The following is a 12,738-nucleotide window of genomic DNA, read 5'->3' on the forward strand; positions in this document are numbered from 1 at the left end:
GTATAAAAAAAAAAGAAAATACTGAGAACAGATTTGGCTTCAACATCCTCACCTCACAGCTAGGAGAGCCAGGGGAAACCAGTGGTTCACTATTTAGTTGGGCCCGTGTTGTCCATCTTGTTTCTGAACCCTAGCTGTTCCTATCTGTCTCCTATCCAGCCTTGCCATTCGCCATCTACTACCCAAACCCTTATCACTTCAAAGTTCACGGCCCTTCACTCAAATTGAGAGACTAAAGTCAGGTCATTTATAGACTATTAACCACCATCGTGAAGCAGCTGCCATATGCCAGGTGGTTCAGGGAGCTGGGTACATTTTATCTCTTTGACTCTTCAGAGTGACCCCCAGATGGTTTCATTTTGTTCATCTTATGGACAAGGCTGATGTGGGAGTCAGGGAGCAATTTATTCACAGTCACATCATTGGGAAGGACCAGGCCTGGCATCCGAACCTCATCTGTGGGACTCTGAACTTCCATCCTCTTCCCCTCCCCCTCCTCCTCCCCCTCACCCTCTTCTCTTTAAAATTTTAATTATACAAGTGTTTCTAGAGAATCAAAAATATGGAGGGCCTCAGAAAACGGGGAGATTAGCAGGTACAGGAAATCCAGTAGGTCTCAGCACCCCAAAGGAAAGACCTGAGCAAATCCTCGTCTACAGCCATCCTTGTGTAGATGGAGGCAGAGGAGCTGAGAAGCCACAAAGGAAGTTCACGACAAAGGCAAAACCAGAACCTACTGGGTTATGTGACGTCTCTCTACAAAGGCCTTAAGACCCTATTCTCCCTCTGGCTTTCCAAACAGGGCTTCCAGCCAAGTCTTCCTGAATGGTCCTCACCCCAGACTCATCCTTCATGGAAACATACACCTGCGCTGTGGGTACAGCTGGGCAGTAAACTGCACACCGCGCTCAGCTACTGATGATGCAAAGAGATTGGGAAGAGGGAGGGAAAAAATGTTTTAAGCTCATCTCAGGAGCAGAATCTTCCTTTATCTGACAGTTCAGAGCATGGGGACTTATCCATATTCCAGCTCCACTTCAGGGCTGTCACTTTTGAAGTCCAGATGCCCACCCACCTCATTCTCCCCTGTCAGGTCTTACTGATGGGTAGACCGTTGGGATTTTGGTAGCACACCAGGGTACCATCTACATCCCTGTTCCAAGAGGAGAGGGACAAATAGCCAGGGTGTCTATGCTTGGTCCACAAGAGAAACAAACAGTGCTGTGATCTGTTTATCAAATCCTTTAGAAAAATGAGGCTGTGGAGTAGGTGTGCAGATTAGTACTTAGCTGAGGCCGATGTCTGGAACCTGATCAGTCCGCGATCAAGGTCAGAGTTCAGTGTCTGATGCAGACCAGGGTTCAGTCTTAGAATGCGGTCTGGACTCAGAGTGTGACCAGCAGGCTTAGTTTGTGATTAGGATCAGGGCTCCGCTTATGATCAGGATAAAAAGTCATTCTTAACTGGGATGGGGGCTCATAAGTTAAAGGCTTGGCTCAGGCTTGGGAGCAAAAGCCTCTGAACCAATTTCCACATCCTCCTGGAGGGTCCAGAGCTTGGAGCAGGATGGAGAACACTCACCGCCAGGTGCTCTCCTCGCCTTCCCGGAGCTCCAGTGCCTCTTCGCATCGGAGCCAGCTGCCTTTGGTCCTCTCTGGTAGACAAAGCACAAATTATCAATAAGTGTCAGTGCCACCACTGCTGGAACTGCCCAGTCTCACACATGACCACTCCCCACCCTACTCTGCACCCTCATTGTTGGGGCTGGTGTCTGGTGTTCCCAGCCAGGCAGCAAGGCCCGAGGTGCCCGGAGAGAGTATGGGCTCCAGAGTGGGACTCCCTCTGCCCAGGGCACCTAGAACTCTAGAGAGCGTGCAGCAGGGGTTCCAGGTCTGATCCCGGCAGCTGCGGGGGCCCAATAATTGTACTGGTGATTCTGCGTCTGTCTAAGCATTTACCCATGTGGGTGGATGTGTTATGTCTGCGTGAATGAGGCTTTCAGAAATTAATACATAACGGGGCTGGCTAATGCGTTCTTTTCTCGGCTTGAAGAGGAGCAAGATAAGAGGATCATGCCCTCCGGGAGTCTGTATGTTCCAGGACTGTTTCCGTATGTTGTGGGAAAGAGGAGCCACCACTCCACCTGAAAGGGGAAGATGCTAGCTCCTTGTAAGGTCTGGTTCGGGGGAAACAAAAACGATAGGCCAGTGTGGAGAGACGGCCAGTGAAGGAAGCCAGTCAGAACTGGCTCTGAGAGAGAACAGTCCTGCTTGCTTTCTAGGAAGAAGATGGTTGGGAGCTTGGCCACCTGCTTGGGGTGGACGTTGTCTGTCATAGAGGGAAGGTGATCAGACCCTCGCTCTTTGAATCTGCACTCCTTATGCGCTGCTTTCTCAACTCCCAGGCCTCTGGCCCTGTTACCTGTCTGCTCCTGCTGTTGCTGTGTGTGCACAATGAGCCTGCAGCTGCCTTGGAGGATGCTCCTTTCTCCTTCCCCACAAGGCCCAGAAGGCAGACACTGCTATCATAATGTCACTGAGTGTGTGGCCTGGAGCCCAGAAGTAATTACCCTACAGTCCCCTTGAAGGCCGGAGCAGCCTTTGTCAATGATTAACACAGGTCCCTGGCCACTGACTGCCCAGCCAGCCATAGCTTTCTCCTTTCTGCAGTCCCTCAGAAGATATGACACACCTGTGTTTCCCATGGGCACAGCAAAGACCTGCAGGCTCCCAGTTCTCATTGAATTTAGAATTGTGGTCTAGCTGAGAAGTTTTAGCAGATGAGCTAAGGTTAGCCCACCTGGAGTCCTTGCTTTTCCACCCTGCATTGGCTTAAGTGTGAGTCCTCCCGTAACAGGAGTTTGTCCTCCCATCCTTATCCTGCCTAGCCGTGGAACCCCAGCAAGTTCCTTCCCTCTCTCAGCGTCCAGGGTCAGGACTTGGGCTAAGCCTGAGAAGAGAGCAGAGCTAATTGCACAAATGGGTATTGAGCCTGCAATCCTGACCCCATTAGTGCAAATTGAGCCAGCAGGGCCCTGCTGACCAGTGGAGCTGATGAGAAAGTACCTTGACTCTACTGAGCCACGCCAGATCAGATCCTGCAGTTTTATAGCCTCTGGTCCTAGAGTAGTGGGGGCGTCTCTGGCATCTTTCTGCTGAGGACTTGCTAGCCCTTAGATGCAGGAGACAGGGCGGGAACTTTCCATTGGTACCCAGCCTGTAGAGTTTTAAGAAGACTTTCTTTGCTATTTTCCTTGGGCAGCCTCCTCAGGGACCAGCATGGGGCTTCGTGAAAGTGAGCTGAAATGTCATCGTCTTGCCTAAGGTCCTGACTGTGTGCCCATAGCTCCTAGGGGCAACGCCAGAGACTTATACACTCCTGGAAGCTCAGAGCTGGCCTTCCAAGAGCTCTCGGTGTTAGGATCCATGGAGACTGCAGGTCATGCTAGGTGGCTGTGGTTGGAGGAACCCAAGGGTTAGTAGGACCGACAGCTATAAAGTGACTGCTGTGCCAGCCTCAGAGGCTCTTGGAACGCAACTTCTAGGACAGGGCCAGGGAAGAGCATGAGAATCAAAGGCAAGTCTAGCCATGTGGGTTTAGCTAAAGTCTTGCTTCTCTGGCCTGTTTTCTCCATTTGAATATGAGAAGGACTAGGGTCGCATTTTACCAAGGTCCTAAAGCGTGGGTGGTGGCCACTGCAGCGTCTCCGTGGCCTTTATGTAATCACACTGACTGGCCTCCCCAAAATGAGGCTAAGCAGGTTCAGTTCTAGGAAACACTCTGTCTACCTTCACTTTTTTTCTGCTGTGATAAAACACCATAGCCAAAAGCAACACGGGGAGGAGGGTTTATTTGGCTTACACATCCAGATCACAGCTCATCATGAAGGGAAGTCGGGGCAGGAACCTGGGGGCAGGAACTGATACAGAGGCCGTGGAGGAGTGCTGCTTACGGGGTTTGCCCCTCATGGCTTGCTCGGCCTGTGGCTTGTTTGTTTTGTCAACTCAGAACTACCTGTCCAGGGGTAGTACCACCCACAGCGGTCTGGGCCCTTCCTCGTCGATCATTCATCAAGAAGATGACTTGCATACAGGCAATCTGATGGAGGCAAGTTTTCAATTGAAGTCTCTCTTCCAGATGACCCTAGCTTGTGTAGAGTTGACAGAAACATAGCTAGCACACAGCTCTACTGCCTCATGCCACTGTGTGGAGGGCTCCCCTAAACGCCGTCTGACCATGAGCACCTGCTGGGATAGTTTCAGCTTGCCTCAGGTCTTGCATTGACTCCCCAGGGCCCAAGTCAAATTCTGACTTCTCTGCCCCACGCATTTCCAGCCCTGTCCCACGTCTCTAGTGAACTATGCCCTACCTTTGCCCACACAGATCGGAGAATCGGGCTGGGAGGGCCTTCAAGGATCTCAGCCCTCTCTTAGCCTCCTTGCTAAGATAGTTTTCCAGGGGATAACTAGAGACCCATCTGGCCCATATTCTTCAGTGCGATCCTTACTGCTCAACTGACCCGTCTCGGCAAAGCAGGGTGGATAGCAAAATTTCACTTCCTCATTGGAGTCACTGTGGTCTAAACCCACCGGAGGTTGGAACAACTGGAGCCCATTTTCTCCTCCTCCCTGATAGGCCTTTTTGCAAGGGCAGGTGAGGCTGGCTACCTAATTGCCCTTGGGAGTGGGGTGGTTTTCACGTGCTCTTCTATAACAATAGTCTATTTTTGTCTCACTCTCCTGAAGAGACGAGCAGACGGCTCCTGGGTAGTGGGACCTGAGCCTCCTTTGATTCTAATAAGTGTATCTAAGTTGGTTAAATGTTAATCCTTTTCCCCGTTTTCTTCAGACTGTCTTCTCTCTCTGAGTGTTGGAGCTCTAGCCTGAGGGAGCTCAGCATCTGACAACTTGGAGTATTGTAGAACAAGCAGATGTTCCTTGTTGTGCAGTTGTGTGTGTGTGTGTACTGTGTGCACACACACATAGGCATGTGTATATATTTTTAGTTTGTGCTTGTGTGTACAGACAAAACGTTCAGAGAACTCAACCCCTGGGAAAAGTAAGGTGTTATCATCTTGAATTCTTAGCAGCCAGGCTAGGAGGAAGACATGTCTTCGAGAGGTATAGTTAACAGTTAGTTCCCAGGGAAATCTACAATCCTCATGGCTCCTGAAGCTCCCAGAAGTACCCTGGCTTCTGGGCCTGCCTTTCAAGGTGTCCCTGTCTTTCCTCTATCCAGGCATCAAGCTGAGGCCTCTGAGCCACACTGTTTTCCTTTCCTCCCTCCAGGCTCAGCCCTCTCCTCGGCCTCTGTGGCCTCTGTGGTACCGTCAGTGTGCCTGACCTTGCCCTCTCTGTGTACTTGTGGGGAATCTGAGGAGGACTTTGAGAGAAAGGGAATACCGAGAGACACAAAGAGAACTGAGATCCTGGGGCTCCTGGCCCCAACTTCTTCCATATTGCAGGCCTCAAGTCACAGTACTGATCTCTGACACACTACCCTCCCCCACCCCCGATCCTCTTTGAGACTTGTAGTAGCTAACAGGCCACACGGTACCATTTTCCCTTTGAGCCTCAATTGAATTCCCTTCCGGCAGCCCACAGCTTCTGGGATGCAGAGCCAAATAAATCCCATCTTCTCCCCCAGGTTAGGAAACAGCAACATTTGCCACTGAGTTGGCCTCCAGGTCGTCAACTCTCCAGTGGGTGGGTCTGCTCATCTCTCAGGATGACTTCACAGGGTCTCCACAGCTCTCAGGTTAGGCCTTTTGTTGGCACAGCATGATGATGGTGGGGATAATGACCCGCGTGTGCTGCTTACACACGCCGTATAGTGTGTTAGAAACAGTATCCCACAGCCAAGGATGCAGCTCCATTGATAGAATGCTTTCATGGCACACTCAAAACCCCAGGTTCAGGGCCTGCCACTGCGTAAACCTCACATGGAGGCACACACCTATAATCCCAGCCCTCTGCAGGGAGGGAGGTCAGAGGATCGGAAGTTCAGTCATTCCAACCTAGGCTAAAAAAGACCCCAGGAAATAAGAGCATCTTAGCTAATTGCACCAAGATCACTGATGTAGGGACTAATGGTCTTATTTTAAACCTAAGAAAACAGGTTCAGACAGTTGAACGTGACTTACCAAAGGCCACGCAGCCTGTCAGGAAAATAGCAGAGTACCTAGCCGCCATCCTGCTGCAGCCTGGCTCCTCAGAGTATGCCCCTGGCTCAGCAACCTCAGCACGGCATGGAGTCTGTCAGCAACACAGATACCAGGCTCTATCCTCAACTGCTAAGGCCAGGCCTTGGGCAGCCCCCCAGCTGTCTGTATCCCACCGCTGAAGGATTGTCGTTTGGAAGGGGCGGTTCAGTCACAGTCCACAGTCTGCCTTGCTCCCATTGAGTAGCTGACACCAGTCTTCACTCCATCATGAGGGGCTGGGACCTTAGCCTTAGGAAAGAGAAGGAATAAAGGATCATTCAGGGACCTACTACGAGAACTGAACAATTGTTACCCAAGTGAATGACAATTGAGGAGACAGTGGAGATGCCTGCTTACAGCCCAAGCCCAGCTGGCAACCCTTGGTTTTGAATCTGTGTCTGCAGCAGCCTAGGCAGCTGGGAGCAGCTACCTGGGAGCCCTGTGATTCTGAGTCAGAGATATTGAGGTGGGTTAAAAATAGAGCTCTGGTGGCCAGGCGGGGGTGGGAGGAAAAGAGCAATGGCTCCACTGTTGTGGGGAGACCCTGGAGCCTGAGGGGGGCCGGGCAGGAAGGTGGGTAGAGGAGTGTGATCCCCTCTAGAAACCTGAGCTGAGGGGGTGACGGGAGATGGATAGGTCAGCTATGATTGGGGTGACGTTGACATGCAAGCCCGGGGCAGAAGTCAGCAGGGTCTTCTCACCAGCAGGCAGCCAACATATGACTGGGGTGTAAGGCAAAGGAAGGGGCAGCCCTGCCTAGGGGCACAGCCAACAGGAACCTGCGCAGAAAGCTGAGGGTGGCAGGAGTTCTGCCACAGTGGCCTGCGGCCTGCGGGCTGGACTCATGGTTTTGGTTGTAGTCTTTAGAGAGTTTAAGATAAAAGGCTGAACTGGTGAAGTAGCTTGACCCTTGTCAAGCATGCGTGAGGCCTTGGGTTCAATCCCCAGTCCAGCATAAAACCAGGCATGACAGCATGTGCCTGAAATTCTATCACTCAGGAGGTGGAGGCGGGATATTCAAGGTCATCTTTTGCTTTATGTCCAGATGGAGTCTAGCCTGGGATATGTGAAACCAGTGGGAAAAAAATGCTTGGAAAGGGGAAGGACTGGTGATGGCAAGAGAAGGGCCCAAGGCCCCTGGAGAGGGAAGAGGTTGATCTCCAGAGGCCGATGGAAGAGCCACAGGCTCCCTTGGGCTTAGAAGGAAAGGGAGAGAATGAACAAAGGAGTGTAGTGGCAGAACGGGGACATCCTGGTGTCTTTTCTCTGTCGAGTGGAAGGCGGTGTTGTCTGCTAATTGGAGGGACAATAGGTGACTTCAGAGTTTCTGGAAGAGGGGCCATGGGTTGGGGCGGGCATCTGCTGTGGTCTCCTGGAAGAACCTGGCAGGGTTGAGGGCCCAGCTGAGAGTGGGGACAAGGGGTGCTCAGGAGCCTGGTTGTTTAGTTGAATGGGTTTGGGGCGTGTCCTGCTGAACCCCATGCAGACATGGAAAGGGAGATGCTCACCCAGGCCAGGGTTGTGTTTTTGTGAAGACTGTTCCAGAAAGTCAGCATGACAGGTGAGAATGTGCTTAGGGAAGTGGTAGGGCTGGACAATCGTGTTTAGGACAGGCAGCTCTTTGGGGGAGGATCTGAAGAGTCAGCAGACTGTAGCTCCAGGGACCCTGAGGCTAACCAAGCACAGCTGCAGAAATCAGGAGGAAGGGAGGGCAGAGAGGCCGTGCACTGGAAATGCAGAGCTGGAGCAACTGGAGGTGCCCGCTGGTCTCGTGTGTGTGGCTGCAGCAGACAACTAGGAGGGGTCGTTGTCACTGAGACTTCCAGCTCCCAGGAGCCTGGGTTTGTCTGAATCCGTGGTATAGAGTGGAAGTCATCTAGGGTGGTGGCAGGACAGAGTGCAGCGGAAGGTTGCAAGCCAGGTGCCGGGATTGCCACGGTCCCCATGGGTAGCAGATGAATGCTGGAGGGTGGCCAAGAGATGACAGGATGCCCAAAGGATCTGGTAGACATTTCTACCAGAAGCAGGTAGTGACAGCAGGAGGCAGGGGAGGATGCTGGCTCACTCTGACCTTGAGGTTTGAGGGGCTCGCTGTAGAGTGATGGTCTAGGTTTGTTAAGCGGGGAATGTGGATGGGTCAGAAGAAAACGAAGAGGCTGAGGAGGAAGGAATCATGGAAGAGCGTACAGTAAAGAATTGGAGGGAAGCAGAGTTTGGGAGTAATAAAATACCACCAGCCTAACTCCTATTTCTGTGGAGTAGTTAGGGCAGGATTCTGGAGTCACGCTGTTTGCCCTTGAATCCTTGATCCACTGTATATATAGTGAAGTTCTCAGCCTGATGAGCCTCAGTCTCCTTGTCTGTAAAAAGGGCATAACCAGTTCTGCATCTTAGTGTCTTACAAGGACTAAAGAAGACAGCCCACGTGCAGATGAGTGCCTGGCAGGTAGCAGGTGCCTAACAGCTCCTGACTGCTGTCCCACATCTTACTGTCTGTTGCCACGGGGAAGTTCCTTTGCTGAACAGAAAAACTGGCAGACAGTACACGATTGGAGGAGATTGTCTCAGCTCCTGTCACTTTTCCAAGACTTGAAGACTTCTGGGTTCTGTGATTTGTTGAAGGGCTAGCAAGGAGAGTAGGTGGAGAAGTTGAGGATGAAGGGGCGGGGTGGGGAATCTGCTAACACAGAAGCCCCAGGCAGGGAACACAGGCCAGCCTTATGAAGATGAAGACATCGAGCCTTGGACAAGGGAGAGGACTTCAGAAGCTAGTGGCTTCAGAGGAGCAAGACTGTGGATGAGAAGGAGCCTGGGAGGGGAGGACCACGGTCTTGTTGGCTACTCTGAAGGAGCTAAGAGTCAGAAGAGGGAAGGGGTGGCTGGGCTGTCAGGCTAAGGAGCTTGGGCCTTCTTCTGCAGTACAGGTTCCCATAGGGTTTGGGTCAATGGTCACTTACTCATGACTTGGAAAGTTAATGCAAGAATGGAGGGTGGGGGCCAGGTAAGAGGGAGGAGCAAGGGTGCAGAGATTCAGATCTGGGGCAGAAAGGGTGCTTTGAGACATCAAAAGAGAAGCCAGAGAAGACCCGATAACTTCCGAGGGACTTGTGAGGACCAGGTAGGATAAGGGAGGTCTGTAGAGAGCTGCTAGAGATTGTGAGCCTTGGGTGCAGTGACAGATACGCAGGTTGTACCTTTCAGCTTGGAGGAGGATGCTGAGTTCAGCTGTGTACTCACTGGGTGTAGAGACAGCTGGCCCTCCAGGTGGGCACATTGCGCAGGCAGGTGGGAAGGTAGGTCTGGTGCTGGGAGGAGGGTGGGGGCCTGGAGCAGGGACCATCTGCACGCAGGAACACGAAGAGACGGCGTGCTGCTTAACAGGGTAGGGGACCAGGACTACAGTCAGAATCCAGGGACTCAGGACCAAAGACTTGCCCTTCAGAAGCCTGCTGCCTGCTAAGAGGTGAGGCCAGGTCTCAAGCTGGCCGAGACTTTGGGTTAGAGGTTAAAGAGGCCCAGAGGAGGTAGCTCAGATGAACATGGAATGATGGGAAAGATCTGAATGGCAAGACGGTGGCATTCTCTTTCTTCTGGCTGACAGGATTCCTAGGGGATAATCATTTGTGCCAAAAGTTGTGTACAAGTGGGTATGGCCGAAGGTGGGTGTGAGCAAAATGAGGACACAGACATATGTGTGTATGCATGCTTGCAGATGTGCAGTCTGTGGTGCATACACACACGTGTCTGTTTGCCTACATATTTGCTCACAGGCAAGCATGAGCTTGTGGTGAAATGAGACTACAGGAAGCCATTCTCTTCAGCCCGCATGGAAGGAGAGGGTTCTTTGTCTAGTCCCAGAGTCTCTGAGTTCAAAGTCAGGAGCTGCCATCTTCCCTGCCCTCATCTCCATAGAGGGTAACTCCTCCCCATGGGATACCCGTGGGGTAGGCCACCCCGTGAAGTAATCCAGACAAAGGGCTGTTTGTCTGTCTGCTATCACTCAGTCACTCTACACATGGGTCCTGATCCCTCCGTGTCAGCTTCTGGACCCCCACCCCCAGCCATCTGCCTGATCGATCCAGACGAGGCAAAGCCCAAGGCCAGGGAGACAATCCAACACCTAACCTGACCAGAACCCAGCTGTTGCTTTCTGACCAGGACTCATTCTCACTGGAGGGGGCAGGCACTTGAGTGCCGCAGAGACCCAGGCCTCTAATTCTGGCATGTGCCAATCCCACAGTGTCTTGGTCTGACTGCCTATCACCTCCCTATCATAGCCTGGTACCTGCTTCCATGGTTGGCTGTCTTGGATTGTGATGTTATTTCTGAGTGGTTCTGGGGGCAGCAGGGTGTTGTGGGAACATTTGCGCCTATCTTGTGGTTTCAAAAATGCTACTATCTCCTTTGACTTTAGTTTTCTCTTCTGAAGGATAGGTACAATTGTTTCTGGCTGACATTCAGCTAATGACCACGTGACTTTTAACCCTGGAGAGATCTTCTGTCCTCCCATCCAGGCCAGACCTTAAGAAGCCCTGATATCAGGAAGCTCAGTCCTCTCAGATTTTCCCCAACAACCCTTTCTTCTTCTGCGTCTGGGGCATGGGATGCATGTACCTTGGTAGGACCCTCTCCACCCTGACTCAGTTCAAGGAAGGTTCATCTGTCCCCTGCACCCCACAGAGCTGCCTAACCCCCAGCCCAGACTCTGGTTTAATTGACCTCTCTGAATCTTGCCTCTGCTCCTCATTAGCCGTATGGCCCTGGGAAAATGCTTCTCTTTGAGCCTGTGTTATCATCTGCAGAACACAGACAGTGGTAGCTGTGGTACTATTGTGAGAGTTAGATGGTCCAATTCATGGAAAGCACAAAGTTAAGTACTCAATCTTTGTGGAGTGTTTGGGGGCTCTTTACAAATAAAGGCTTTTCTGTCTTCAAGGAGCCACCAATAAAAAAGCCCTAGTCATGGGAAGGATACTTCTGGCCACCCGGACTCGGGGTGTAAAGAGATTGCTGAAGATGCCAGCAGGGAGGCTGTTGCCAAGCTCCCCTGGCTGGACCTGCAGACTGGGGCTGGCAGGCGTGACGGACACTGTCCATGGTGCTGAACACAATTTTGGGCTCAATTCAGAGATTTGTGCAACCATCTGGCAAAGAGCATAGAGTCGCTGTCTACAAGGCCAAGGGCAGTTCCCAGAGCCCGAATCTTCTCACTTTCTCCGGCTGCGCTTTCCCTGTTTCTCCCGTCATGGTCACCAAGAGCCACCTCTTCAGATGCCCAGCTGCATCAGATGGTTTCTTAGACCCCAAGGCTATTCCTCCAAGGGGACCATGAGTCCCCTCAAGTCAAGGCATTTGGATGCAGAGGCAAACAGATGCTGTCATCTGATCAGTCAGGTGCTGTGGTTTCTGGCTTCTGCCACTGGTTCTCCGGTTTATTACAGGTTCCCCTCTGGCCCCACTTCCAGTAGAAGTTTTGCTCCAGCTAGTCCCTGGAGGGTCCATCTTCCACCTCTCATATCTTTCCTGCTTGTCGATTGACAGAAATCATTTATTTACCCACTTAATAATAGGTGGCATTTGTCAGAGCATTTTCCTGGTCTCAGTTTATTTGGTTCTTTTGACAAGTTTTGCTGGTGCGGTACGTGCGTCGATGAGAGTCTGAACAGATGAGAGAAACAGAGGCAGGAGCAGATGCAGGGTTGGCCAGCCCTAGAAATCTAGCCCTTCCAACAGGCTGATTTGCCCCTCACATAGCTTCTGGGATGCTCTGGGATGGGAGAAGGAAAAACCACTATTCCGACCCCAGCCCAGATCGGCCAGAAATATCTGGAGCACCTGGAAACTCGAGATTGAAACAGTTAGTCAGAATGTTAGGAAATGGGTGGTTTCGTCTCATGCAATTTAGTTTTATGAAGACCACTAAATGCAAACATTCTCCTGTTAATTACTGTCTTGAATTTGGTCTGTAATTGAGGGAACTAGAGCTGGGGAGGGGTGGGGTGTAGAAATCCGCCGGAGTGGCAGGCCTGCTGGAGTCAGCATTCCCAGCCGCTCTGCACCCAATCTGTTAATTTTAGAAACTCCTCTAGCCTGGGTATATTATTAGATTTGTGTACGAAGGGCCACATGGCCCTAAGTGGCTCCTCTATGCCACAGTATTTTTGTTTGTTTGTTTTCCCCAGGAGATTAAATGAAAAGGAATGATGGTTCTCTTTCTCTCTCTCTCTCTCTCTCTCTCTCTCTCTCTCTCTCTCTCTCTCTCTCTCTCTCTGGGTGATTTCATGCTGTGTGCGTGTGTGAATGGGGTTACCTAGATGTGACTTTAACGAGTATATGCAGCTGTCTTTGAGTGACTCGTGTGTGACTGGGCAGAGTGTACCCAGATTAAGAACGGCCCATAGAAGCTGAAGTTGGACCCACAGCTCACTGGTGGATGCGCTGTGTGTATGAAGTGTGCAGAGGTGTATGGCTGCTGGGTAGCACCCCCATATCCATGTGCAAACTGGGCAGAGAGATGGGGAAGGCATTTTCTGATG

The 12,738-nt window shown here is 51.6% G+C and overlaps 1 protein-coding gene across 1 annotated transcript in view; it reads left to right on the forward strand.

Annotated features, from left to right (window-relative positions):
- The window catches only part of Hcn4 (hyperpolarization activated cyclic nucleotide gated potassium channel 4), a 41,585-nt gene that overhangs the window by 8,274 nt on the left and 20,573 nt on the right, over positions 1-12,738 (forward strand). The window lies entirely within an intron of this gene.

This window comes from Microtus ochrogaster, unplaced genomic scaffold (assembly GCF_000317375.1).
Source record: "Microtus ochrogaster isolate Prairie Vole_2 unplaced genomic scaffold, MicOch1.0 UNK49, whole genome shotgun sequence".
In the NCBI taxonomy this organism is placed as follows: Eukaryota; Metazoa; Chordata; class Mammalia; order Rodentia; family Cricetidae; genus Microtus; species Microtus ochrogaster.